Here is a 13,902-nt window from a genome sequence, read left to right as displayed (position 1 = left end):
ACAGGTTAAAGGAGGCAAGAGGCGATGTGGAGACTGGTTATACGGTCACAGCAGTTGAAGCTTGAGAAGATGGTGGCTCACATTAGAGTCATCTTTTTAGAACTCTGCTACTCAGTGTGGCCAGTATACCGCCAGCACCAGCTGGGGGTTAGAGAAATACAGCCCCTCTGGCCCATCGAGATACCAGTAGGTCAGAAACTGCTTTCAACAAGATTCTGGATGATTCATGTGCCTGTTAAAGTTTGAGAGCACTAGCCTGAGATTTTTTTTTCTAAGAGAAATCCACATGGAGATATCAAGTTCACAAACAGATATGTGAGCCTAGAGATAAACCTGCAAAAGTTAAAAGGAGAAATCTGAGAAGCAGGTAGAACCAGGAATGGGAGATGACAAGCAAATAGAAAAGGAATTTCAGAGTCAGGAAGGGGTCTGGATGACCAAGAGAGGTCAAGAAAAGGAAAGCTGGAAAGCACCTACAAGATGTGACAACAGGTCTCTTTAGTCTTGTGGTGGCAGAAGCCAGGTTGCCGTCGGTTGAAAGGTAAATGACAGGTGAGGTAATGGGGAATATGTGCAGCCATTTTGGGGGGAGCTTTGGCTGAATAGGGCAGGAGAGGGACAAGATGGCAGCCGGAAGGGTCCAGAGAGAAGTGTCTGGTTCTCAGAGAATAGGTAAGAATCACCAAGGAGCTCAATAAAGATTGAGGCTTCTAAAAATACAAAACTTCTGGGGCGCCTGGGTAGCTCAGTCGGTTAAGCATCTGACTTCAGCTCAGGTCATGATCTCACTGTTCGTGGGTTCGAGCCCCGCATCGGGCTCTGGGCTGACAGCTAGCTCAGAGCCTGGAGCCTGCTTCCGATTCTGTACCCCTCTCTCTCTAATCCTCCCCTGCTCACACTGTCTCTCTGTGTCTCTCAAAAATTAAAAAAAAAAAATGCAAAACTTCTATCCAATCAAGAGAAAACATCAGACAAACCTATGGGCATTCTATAAAAGACCTGACTCTTCAAAGATCTCAAGGTCATAAAAGTCAAGGAAAGACTGAGGAACTGTCTAGACTAGAGAAGATTAAGGAGATGTGACAACCAAATGCAATGTGGGATTCTGGATTGGATTCCAGAACAGAAGGGGGAAACTGAAAAGTCTGTAGTCTAGTGAACAGAATTGTACCAGGGTTAATTTCTTTGCTTTGATAACTCTACTATGATTATATAAGATTCTAACATTAGGGAAAGCTAACTAAAAGGGTCTATGGGAACTCTGTGTATTAATTTTTGAACTTTGTTATAAGTCTAGAATTGTTTGAAAATAAAAAGTAAAGCCAGGATGTCATTCAGTAGATGTGGCAGGGAGCTTAGGAATTGGGGTGTGTTTGTGTTTGCTGCTGTTCTTCCTGTTCCAGAATCTACGTTTTGAACCAACACATGGGTAAGGGCCTTTCTTTGAAAGGCACTGGGCTAGAGCAACACCAGTGGAACAATCCAGAAGAGAGGACGAGGTGAAAGATGCAGTGGAACCCAGGTGGCAGAGAAGGAAGGAGAAATGGCATCCAGAGGGGAACTGGTCTTTGATCCCCAACCGGAGTACAGGCTGAGAAGACGGGTGCAGAGACGGGGCCGCTGCGCACACATGCTCGTGAGAACAGAAGGGAGTTCCGGTCAGAGGAAGGATGGGTCCGAGCGCACCAGGACACTGAAGTCGCCGTGGAGCGGGGAGCAGGACATAACCAACATGGCTCCAGGCTCTACCACGGAGCTACGGTCTACAACAGGAAGTAGGTTCTCCATGTGTCATGCTGTCCCCAAATCAGCATGTTAGCCTCCACCTGGATGTGGGGACTTACCCAAAGAACTAGCACTGCTGAGCGCTCTGCAAAGAAAAGTATCACCTCAGAGTGAATGGCAGTCCCCAACTGTATAGCCCCACTATTTGAAGATCTCAAACTATGTAAAACTTTTTAGAAATCTTCTTTTGTTGCTCAACTTTTATTAAGTCACAGACGACATTAAAATGCCCATATTTCCATATTTCACACCTGTTATGGACTGAATTGTATCCCCTACCCCACCAAAAAAATCCGTATGTTGAAGGTCTGACCCCCAAGGAGGCTATATTTGAAGACAAGGCCTCTCCAGAGGCAGACACGGTTAGATGAGGTCATACGGGTCGGGGCCCTGGTCCAACAGGGCATCCTTGTAAGAAGAGGGGGAGACACCAGAGCTCACGCTCTTGGAGCGCTGGCACAGAGAAACAGCCCCGTAAGAACACAGCAGGAAGACACCATCTGTCAGCCGAGAGAGGCCTCACCAGAGACCACCCCTGCTGGCACCTTGATCTTGGACACACAGGCTTCAGACACATGAGAAAATAAATGTCTGTTGTTTAAGCCCTGAAGTCGGTGGCAGTTTGTTTTAATGGCCCAAGTGACTAAGACAATGCCTTTCGTTCCACTCCAGCAAGAAGCACTGGGATGCAGTAGGGATTACCAGAAACAAGAGCCTGCAGGCTTTGGGCCCTACCCTGCTCTACCACAGTTAATTAACTGCCAACTTTTCTTTTATATTTATTTACTTTTGCCAGAGCACAAGTGGGGAGGGGCAGAGAGAGGGGGACAGAGGATCTGAAGTGGGCTCTGGGCTGACAGCAGTGAGCCCAACGCAGGGCTCGAACTCATGAACCGTGAGATCATGACCTGAGCCAAAGTCGGATGCTCCACCAATTGAACCACCCAGGTGCTCCAATTAGCTGCCAACTTTGAGGAATTCAGTTTAACATTCCTGGGTCTCAGTTCCCTCTTCAGCTAATAAGATACAGGGTTCCTGAAAATCACTACCTGAAAAACGAGCATTCAAGTGTTGACTTTCTATGTGCAGGCCTGAAATATGACCCTGTGCGCATGCTATAGGTTTTCTCCATCGGGGTTTCCTGTTGTTTGCAACGGAAACAATTCTGGCCACATAAGCAGGAGGAGAAATCAAGGGAAGGACACCAGAGGGCCCCTAGAATGGATGAGGGGCTGTTTCAGAAGAGAGACAAGAGCCAAGCGCGACTGGGCAGAGCAGAGAAGCCAGCTACAGACAGTGTGCGCTGACGACACCGAGCTGGAACTCCATGGCCATGGCTGTCAGTGGACCCCTCCCCCACCCCCGCAACTCTTCTACTTCGTGGCAAACCATCTTCAAAATTCCAAGTCTAGCAGGTCCCACTGGCCATGCCTAAATCACATGCCACATTGCTCGTCAACCCTGCAGTCCTCTGCCCCTCACACAATGAAAATTTTCCCGAAAAGGGAAAAGTCAGCTTCCCAAAATGACAAATGGCCACTATATCGGGGCTGGGCGCTTTGGTTTTACCCAATAAAAAGCACAGGCCTTCAACACTGGTATAATATGATCCCATCAGAGAGGGAGACAACAGGGCCAAAAGCTCCAGAACATTCCACAGAGAATAGAAGCAGGTCCTATTCAGTCTCAAACTTGCTTAGTTCCCCTGGAGAAATCCCCTATAATTAGTCACATCTTCCATTTCCTCCTCTAGAGATGGGGACACAGATAACAATTAAGACTTCACTAAAACAGGAATAGAAATAGTAAGTAACTTCAGAAAACAAAAACTGCATGCAATACTAAATAAAGGTACCACAAAGTTTTTTTAAAAAATCCATACTACTGGAGTGTCTGGGTGGCTAAATTGGTTAAGCAGCTGACTTCAGCTCAGGTTGTGATCTCACGGTCTGTGGGTTCAAGCCCTGCATCAGGCTCTGTGCTCACAGCTCAGAGCCTGGAGCCTGCTTCCAATTTTGTCTCCCTCTTTCTCTGCCCCTCCCCCGCTCACACTGTCGCCTCTCTCTCTGTCTCTCAAAAGTAAATATTAAAAAGAGTTTCACACTTTTATAGCTGAAACATCAGTACCCTAGTGCCCCACCCCTTATTCGCAGTTTCGCTCCACAATTTCCGTTAGCTATGGTCCAGAAGCACACGATTCTCCTCCTGACGGGTGGGCGGAAGGTCAACAGTGACCCAACACGACATCACAATGCCTACGTCATTCACTTCACTTCACCTTGTCACACAGGCATTTTGTCATCTCACATCAACACAAGAAGAGTGAATACAGTATGGTAAGGGATTTGGGGAGAGAAAGCAGATTCATCTTCCATTACAGTACATTGTTCAAATTGTTCTATTTTGTTATTGGTCCTTGTTGTCGATCTCTTACCACGCTCATTTATAAATTAAGCTTTATCAGAGATATGCATGATAAGAATAAACACAGCATCTATAGGGTTTGGTACTATCCACCATTACAGGCATCCATGGACATGGGTCTTGGAATGTATACCTCATGGATGGGGGGACACTATACAGAGGCTTCAGGTTGGGATTTAGGCACTCCCTATTTCTTTACATGATTTTCTCATCTGAGCAGAGAAGGATATTGAAATGTCAGCTTGATTCAAAGCATGGGACAGAGTATTTACTGGAAGGTGTTGTGTTGCTTTGTCTTACTCCTTCCTAAATAAAACGAAGTCCTCTTTTCCCGACCTGCAAAAGCAAGACCGTCAGCACTTGAAGTAACCAAAACAAAACAAACCCAACTCTCTCAGCTCACTGAGAACAAAGGCAAAAAATCCTCAGTCAGCCATCTGTTTCTAAAATAATTTAATTCAAAACACAGTCCCATAACAACAGGGAAAAGGACACCGTCAGCCTCAAGGTAATCTCCTGTCTCTGGTTACACTCAGGCCTGGACCGGCACACGACATCCCATGACTCAGCATGAGGAGGCACTGGCCCCCCAGACACGGGGGCCAGCAGCCATTTGTTTCCACACGAATGCGCCAGCCCTTAACGAAGTGACCAGGAGACATCACCGCCTCGCTGGGCGGGTCTAATTCCAACAAACAGTAAAGAGCTTATGCTAGGGGCTCAATTCCTTAATTCAGCTCTAAACTAAGCTTTTATATTATATCACGGGAGCAAGAGGTTTTTAAAAGACAGAGTAGGGGCGCCATTCTGGCGGGAAGCAGCCGCACAGACAAAGGCTCCATGTCTGGACAATGTGGGATGTGTTTGTGTCACAAACAGTAGTGGCTCCAACTGGCTGGAGAAAATGCTAGAAAAGTTGGCTGAGGAGTGTGAAAGTCCGTGGACAATGGGGATCCAGTGGGTATTTTGAGCAAAGTGGCCTTTTTATCAGGTACACTACAGAAAAATCACACCGCAGAGTGGAAAGAAGCAGGAAGCAGTGACCCATCAGGTCCAGAGCCGAGGGGGTGAGAGTGGCAGAGCAAGATCACACAGGAAAGGAAAGAAGTCACGAGTCAGAGGGACCACACAATGGCAAAACATGATACAAACTTGGCAGCTGGCGGGATGCATGAGGCAAGAGGGAAGTCCAAGTTGATTCTGAGTCACAGATTCAACTGCCCACTACGGACAACTCCATCCAAGTACCAAACTGGCCCCTAAGAAACCCTGATCGCCCCTCGATGCCAGTTCACAGTCATTCTCAGTCCCAGCCTTTTGGTTCACTCGCAGATCTCCCCATCCTCACCATCCCCACTTAGAGTTTGGGTCCTTAACCTTCCTCGCTCAGAACTCTACCAAGACAGAGAGGTTCCCTGCTCAGGGACCTTACAGTGGGGAAGAGGAGACCATAATTACAAACTAAGGAGGCCACTAAGGAACAAGCAAGGTGCTGATGACCCACAATGATGGACAAAGGTCAGGAAAGTTGACTCTGAGGAGGTTGTGCCGGAGCCGAGACCTAGAAGACAAGGAGCCAGGAGAAGAGTAGGAGAGAAGATCGCTCCAGGCAGAGGGAACGGTGCCTGCAAAAGCCTGGAGCAGGAAAAGATTTTGACAGAAGTGAAAATAGCTGGTGTGTGCAGCACAGAGCCAGCAAGGGGAGCCTGACGCAGGGCGAGGCTGGCGCAGAAGGCATGAAGCCAACCCCAGGTGCGGAGAGATGTGGTTCTAGTGCTCAAAAGAGCAATTTGGGCTGAGGAAACAGATTTGGTGATTATCGGTGGAAAGATGATAACTGAAGTCAAATGACCCTGTCAAGGAAGAGAGAGAGAAACAAAGTTCAGCTCTTCACTCTAGTTCACTGAAGGGGCAGCAATCAGAAGGGCCACCTTTAGCAATCACACCAGACAGAGTGCTCTTTCCATCCACTTCTACAATGCGATCCCGCCAAGCACACAAATCATTTTCATCCTTACTTAATTTATTTCCATTCACTGACAATCTTTCCCAAACCCCCTCTTCTGCCTGCTTATTGGTATGAAGAGCCTACTGATTAGCAATTATCCATAGCATTAACTCTCTAAGTATCTATAATTATGACTTCTCTTAGTTTATTTGAGGGCTCCGTGGGACTCCAGGATGAGAAATAACATGAAGTTAATATAAATACTAATTTGCCAAGAAACTAACCAGACCAAATATGTAGATAAGCCAAAAGGCAATTTTCCAAAATTGAACCTTTACCAGTGTACAGTGCTCTTTGTTTTTGCTGTTTAAAGTGTCTAAATGCCTCCAACAAACCAATTTCAGCATTTTGAACTTTTTATTATAAAAATTTCAGAAATACACATAAAAAAAAAAAACGAAAGACTAAAACCCATTGCCAGGCATCAACACCAACTTTTGGCCATGCTCACTCTTTTTTTAATGAAAGTAAAACCAATCCCAAATTCACCAATTCACCAATTTCACCAATAAATGCTTTGGTGTCTCTGATAAGGACTTTAAAAAACCATGGCCAGAATCATTATCATAGCCAACAAAATTGAAAATAACTCCTAGTATCATCTAGTTACACATTCCATACTTAGTTTTCCTTGATGGCCTCAAGATACTTTTGTACAACTGCCTTTTTCATATTCAGATCCAAACACAGGTACACACACTGCTTTGGGTGATGGGACTCCCAAGTCTCTTTTACTCTATAATAGTTTCCTTCTCCTTTTTTATTTTTTTAAGCTCTCGAAATCTACTTGTTAAAGAAAAAGGTCATCTGTCCCTGCAGCCAGCCCATATTCCACATTTGGCTGGCTAGAGTCTCGTGGTGTCATTTAGCATGTTCTTCTAACCCTCAAATTTTCTATAAACTGGTCATTACATCGAGAGGCTTTATTACATTAAGGATCAACATCTTTAGCAAGAATACTTTCTAGGTGGTCTTTTGTACTTCCAACTGTATCACATCAGGACGTGCCTGATGCCTGGCTGTCCCACAGTGAGTGACACTAAAATTTATCAGGGGCTTTAGATGGTGACAGCCTGTTCTATCCGTGATAAGACTTTTCATCAACTTTTCACCAAATGATGAAACAGTCAGGATGATTATTGCTTACATCCATTAGAGAGGTTGGAAGGTTTTTAAGCCTGTGTTAATTAAAAGATATTCCTAACACTTCCGAGATATATTCACAGAAAGAAAAATAATTATTTGGTGTCTGAAACAATAACATAATTACATAATAACATGCTTGTGTGCATTTGAGAACATTTCTTAAGTCACCTGATTAAGGATTCAATGCGAAGATGCTGAATTCTGTACTGTTCTTCAGAAAGATTACAGATAAATTACTAACTCTGCACATAAAAGAATAGAGCCTATGTCTGTCTGACTGTCTCTCTCTCAAGTTCAAAGTGCCTAAAAGGTAGTGAATAAAAAATAAAGGAAATCTTGGAAATGAAGAGCATTATGGAGGAGGAAGGGAGGAGGAAATAAAATGTCAGGATATCTCCAAAGCGGTACTTTTATTTTAGTCCCTTCCCAAAGGAGACATGAACAAAGTACTAAAATAACCTGAAAACATGATGGTCACACAGCCTCAATTTCACTTTTTTCCATACCCCTTAATAGGAATTTCTAGAAAACAGCAAAAAGAACCTAATCTTTTTCTTCCCTGTCCTACACTTGTAGAAGTTAATAAACAGTAGAATACCTTTGTGGACAGAAGCAAGGAACCTCCCGCCTCCAAAACTGGAAACTAGTTAATACCTTCTGCGTCCTCACTTAATGACCCTGAGGAAGCCTCTATTAATAGCCAAGCCTCCCAGGCCAGCCTGCCTGGCCCCCAGGGGCAAGGAGCCTGCAGCTCACGGAACAGGCCCAAGTGGGAGGGGAGGGAAGTGGGGGACTCTGCCATCAGGTGTGACCTCCGGGGATGGTGATGAGGGAGTCTGAACTCCCTGAATACGGAAATGTTCCAAATGCTGCAATGGATGCCACTGAGCTGTACACTTAAAAATTATTAAAGTGGTAAATTTCACGTTCTGTGTATTTTACTGCAAAAAAAAAACGTTGCAATGGTCAGCTGAGCCTACAGGATTGTGTCCACAATACCCACCCCTCCATGCAGGGCGATCCCTCCGCCAAAACCCCTTGCTCTCTCCCCAGCACCACACGCCTCTCTGGGGAGGTAGATCTTAAACTGCACCCAAGAGTTCAAGGGACATTTCTAGATTATCATCTTTATTCTTCAATAGTTATGCACAAAAGTCTTTCTAATTACATAGCAAACAAGAATTCTATATAATAAAAATGGCTTCCCAGTTTGAAAACTATGCTCATTGCATCCTAATTCAGGCTTATCAAAATTGGGGTGCATCACATAATATTTAAAAGAAGGACACAGAGGCGCCTGGGAGGCTCAGTCAGTTGAGCACCCAACTCTTGGTTTCAGCTCAAGTCATGATTCCAGGATCATAAACTGAGCCCCATGTCAAGCTCTGAGTTGACAGTGCGGAGCCTGCTTGAGATTCTCTCTCCCTCTCTCTGTCCCTGCCCCGCTCATGTGCGCGTGCGCTCTCTCTCTCTCAAATTAATATACATAATACATACATACATACATAGCTAAATAAAGAAACAAACGATACAGTAAGAATATCCAGAGTGGCATGAAACTTGTTTCTAGTGCAGCAGGACCACTTATGGGTGCTGTAGTAGAAAGATCTGATGAAGGATGCTCAGGCCCGTGGGGAGGCCCAAAGAGGCAATTTCATGAAAGGGTTGGGAAGTTTCCCAGTGATGAGCTTTCCTGGGCACTGTGCCAAGAACACATTCACTGCCTCACCTGCAAGGAGAAATGGGAGGCGGGCCCACGGCAGGAAAGCTCAGGCAGGAACACAAAGGACCAAAAGACCTGCTGCCCCCAGCAACTCAGAAATGGCTCCATGGCACCTCACACAGCAGATGGGCAGCTAAAATGTGTTTCTCCGGGTTGTCTATCTTCAATCGCTTTTAGACCCACAAGAAAGAAGCAGGGACATAATCAGAGAGCTCCTCATTTGTGAGAACGATGACCACGATGGTTCCAGAGTGCTCCCTCTGTTCCCAGATGCCTTGCCTGTAAGCCTCCATTCCCACAAAGCCCTACTCGGAAGGTACAGGAAGGGAGGCGCCCGGAGCTCCAGCTGGGCCCCAGCCTGGCAAGAGAGTCAGGACAAGGACCCTGATCTGTCTGCAGCTTCGATCACAACGTACAAAATGACTCCCCTGCATTAAGGAAACAACAGCCATCCAAATAAATTTTAACTTAAAAGAGATGCAATTGCCAACAAGCACATGAAGAGACGTTCAGTGTCATCAGTCAGTCGAGAAACCACAATGAGATGTCAATTCACACCCATTAGGAGAACCACAGTGTTCTAAAGAGAACAAGAGAAAACAAGTGTCAGGAAGCACGTGGAGTCATTGGAATCTTCATACATTGCTGCTGCACCTTCCATGGAAAACAAGTTTTGCATCTTAAACTTAACAAGTTAACCATGGAATTACCATATGACCCAGTAATTCCACTCCTAGGTATAAACCCAGGAGAACTGGGGCGCTCGGGTGGCTCAGCAGGTTGAGTGTCTGACTTCGGCTCAGGTCATGATCTCACGGTCCGTGTGTTCAAGCCCCGAGTTGGGCTCTGTGCTGACAGCTTAGAGCCTGGAGCTGTTTCGGATTCTGTGTGTGTGTCTCTCTCTCTGCCTCTCCCCAACTCGCACTCTGTCTCTCTCTCTCTCAAAAATAAAAATAAACATCAAAAAAAAAAAAAAAGAAAGTAAACCCAAGAGAAATGGAGACAGGTTTCAAGAAACAAAACCTTGTTATAGGAAAGCTCACAGCGGCACCATTAACAACAGCCAATCAGAGGAAATGACTCAAATACTCATCAACTAATGAACGAAGTATGGTGTATCCATACAATGCGATACTATCCAGCCATAAAAACGAATGAAGTAGTCATACATTCTTCAACACAGATGAACCTTGAAAACATTATGCTAAGTGAAAGCAGCCAGGCACACACACACACAAACACTTATTGTATGATTCCATTTGCATGAGATATCTAGAATCAGCAGACCCACAGAAATAGCAGATTAGTGGCTGCCAGGGGTGGGGGAGGGGAGCAATGGAAATAGAAGTGGTGAACATCCTTAATGCCACTGAACTGCACACTTTAATTAAAATGGTAATTTTAGGTTCTGTGTATTTTACTATAATCATTTAAAGCAATCAATCCAAGGGCTCAAATACAAAAACTCTAAATTAAACATCTTTCTGCCAATTTAACTTCGGTAAGCTTGCTATACTGAAGCTGACTTTCCTATCAGCGCACTGTTTCTCAGAGGGGTCCTGCTCTCAGAATCACCTGAAGATCTTTTTTTTTTTTTTTAAATGTGGATATCAGGGCACCTGGGTGGCTCAGTCGGTTGAGCATCCGACTTTGGCTCAGGTTACCATCTTGCAGTTCATGAGTTCAAGCCCTACATCAGGCTCTCTGCTGTTAGCACAGAACCCACTTGGGATCCTCTGTCCCCCTCTCTCTGCCCCTTCCTCCTTCCCTCTCTCTCAAATAAACATAATAATAATAAAAATATAAATTAAATAAAAATAAAAATAATTTAAAATAAATTTTTAAAATGTGGCTTTCCAGGCATTTCCCCAAACTCTCCAAGAGGATGGGACCAGGGAAATCAGTGTCCTAGCACCACTGCTAAGACCCCCATCCCTGTCCTTCCTGCCAGTTCCCAGAGCTGCTCAAAAGGAAGGTGTTAATCACCTCCTTACTACAGGCTGACAGCTGCCTGTGTGGGCTGCTAGCATCCGCTGTGTTAGCTCCCTGTTGCATTTGCGAAGTCAAGCCCCTCCACGGGGCAGAAGCTGACCTTGGCCCTGCGCACTATTTGCAGTCCCGTGCCACCTGAGGTCCACGGAGGTGGTTATCTTGCTTTTGAGCCTGATGAGACTTTTCGGTGTCCTATGTTTGTACTTCATCTGTCAATTTTATGTGTTTAAAGTATAGTTCATATTTAAAGCATGAACTCACACGTCCCTTCTCACCCAAAACTGTGATTGATTCCTGACCACCTCCACTTTAAAACCAGATTCCCGGAGGCGCCTGGGTGGCTCAGTCGGTTAGGCGTCTGACTTCAGCTCTCAGTTTGTGATCTCACAGTTTGCAGGTTTGAGCCCCATGGTGGGCATGCTGCTGTTGGCACAGAGCCTGCTTCGGATCTTCGGTCCTCCTCTCTCTCTGTCCCTCCCCCGCTCCCACTCATGCTCTTTCTCTCTCAAAAATAAATAAAACGTTTTTTTTAAAAAGTTTAATAAATAAAAAACAAAATAAAACCAGATTACTAATATGGTTTCTTCTAGGCATATTGAAATCATCCTTTAAGACAAACTAGCTCTTAAATAAAATAAATTTTTTAATTCGAGTGGCAATTTTGAAATATATCTACAGTCTGGATCAACAGCAAGCTTGGCAAAGGACACAATTTTTAAGCTGGTTCCCCCTTCTCTTACCACCCTCCCTCTCTCCCCGTCCTCTGCTAGCTTCTCCCTACTCCCTGGGTTCCCCTGCTCCGTCTTCTCCCTTTCCTCAGCTGGTTTAATGTTAAGAATATGGAACCAAATAATATATTACATTGTTACATTTACTGAGTGGGGTTTATTATTCTCTGCTTTTATTTTTTTTTTTATGGTTTTTATTTATTTTTGAGAGACAGAGAGAGACAGTGCGAGGAGGAGAGGGTCAGAGAGAGAGAGGGAGATATAGAATCCGAAGCAGGCTCCAGGCTCTGAGCTAGCTGTCAGCACAGAGCCCAACGCGGGGCTCGAACCCACAAATTGTGAGATCATGACCTGAGCCAAAGCCAGAGGTTTAACCCACTGAGCCACCGGGCACCCCTATTCTCTGCTTTTAAACGCTGGTAATAATTTGTTCTTTAAAAAAATTTTTTTTCTGCTCGTATATAAGCCTTGGTTGATTTCTCTAGAGGAATCGGTGGCCTCTAAGAGAAAAAGAGTCTTAATTACTGACACTACTTTAAAAAGAACACAGGGCATCCTCAGTGAAATTTCTTTTTTCCTCAGGGAGAATTTTAAACCGCTTTACGGTCATGACATGTGATCTGCTTCTCCTGCTTGGCTACAGGGTTCGGGAAGAGAAGTCCTCACACACCAAAGATATTCTAAAACAGAACTTTAAAAAAAATAAAGGACTTACAACAGTGTTAGGCAGGGCATCTAGAGGTCCCCAGTTGTTTGGAATCCCTGACCCCACCACTGTCTGTAATGTGTCTGTGGATCTAATAAGGACGAGGACAAATGCCCCTCCCAAGGTCACCCTACCCGACTGAGAACCACGGACATGCATGCATGCATCTCCCCTGGGGCAGCCTGGGGCGAGGAGCCGAGGAGGACAGGTCAACAGCACCAAGCCACCTGCCAACGGGTGTAGGAAAACCACAGTAGGACATTCCCTTGGATTTTGTTTATCAACATGTTCACACCAAGTGGGGAGGAATGAAAGTAAACTCTCCTACTTCCTTCTACATGATCTCACTGTTTTTAAGTCTGTTAGTACAGGATCATTGTTTCTCCACTTGTGTGTCTTGTGTAATTTGTGGTCGCAGTGGTGACCAATTTTCCCTGAGAAGAAATGGAAAGCAATAAAAATCCATTTATTAACATCAGTGATAGCTATTATTTACTGACTGCCTACTACAGGCCAAGTTCTGTGCTAAGCACCTTTCAGACATTACATCACTTAACTTCCCCAACAACCCATTCTGCAAATGAAGAAACTAAAGCTCCCTTAAGGAATTCGCAAGCGCCATCTGTTCGTAGGACGCGGACCGGGGATCTATACACAGGTTTGCCAGCCTCCAGGTGCACCCGACCCGGCTGGACAGACAGACCACGCGGTGGTCTCCAAACTCGTAGGTCACACACTCCATTAGAACATTCCCAAGCACACCTCTGCTTATATACTTTCATTCTTTTAAAAACTATACACAAAGCCTACTGACTTAATATATGAGTCTTACAAATCATACACATGACCACATTTTAAAAAAAGGATGTAGGGGCACCTGGGTGGCTTAGTCAGTTGAGCATGTGACTTCGGCTCAGGTCATGATCTCATGATTTGTGAATTCGAGCCCCGCGTTGGGCTCTGTGCTGACAGCTCAGAGCCTGGAGCCTGCTTCAGATTCTGTGTCTCCCTCTCTCTGCCCCTACCCTGCTCACGCTCTGTCTCTATTTCTCAAAAATGAGTAAATATTTTTTAAAATTCTAAGGGGCGCCTGGGTGGCTCAGTCAGTTGAGTGTCCGGCTTTGTCTCAGGTCATGATCTCACGGTTTGTGAGTTTGAGTCCCACATCAGGCTCTGTCAGTAGAGAGCCTGGAGCCTGTCCTCAGATTCTGTGTCTCCCTCTCTCTCTGACCCTTCCCTGCTCACACTGTCTCTCTCTCAAAAATAAATTTAAAAAAAATTAAAATAATTTCAAGAAGGATGTAAATGTGATAATTATAAATGACATTATTCAATATCAATATTTAGGGGCCAGTTTCTTACCATATCTGATAAAATATCCTTGTGGGTG

The sequence above is a fragment of the Suricata suricatta genome, chromosome 2 (assembly GCF_006229205.1).
Source record: "Suricata suricatta isolate VVHF042 chromosome 2, meerkat_22Aug2017_6uvM2_HiC, whole genome shotgun sequence".
Classification (NCBI taxonomy): Eukaryota; Metazoa; Chordata; class Mammalia; order Carnivora; family Herpestidae; genus Suricata; species Suricata suricatta.
This window is presented reverse-complemented; position numbering follows the sequence as displayed.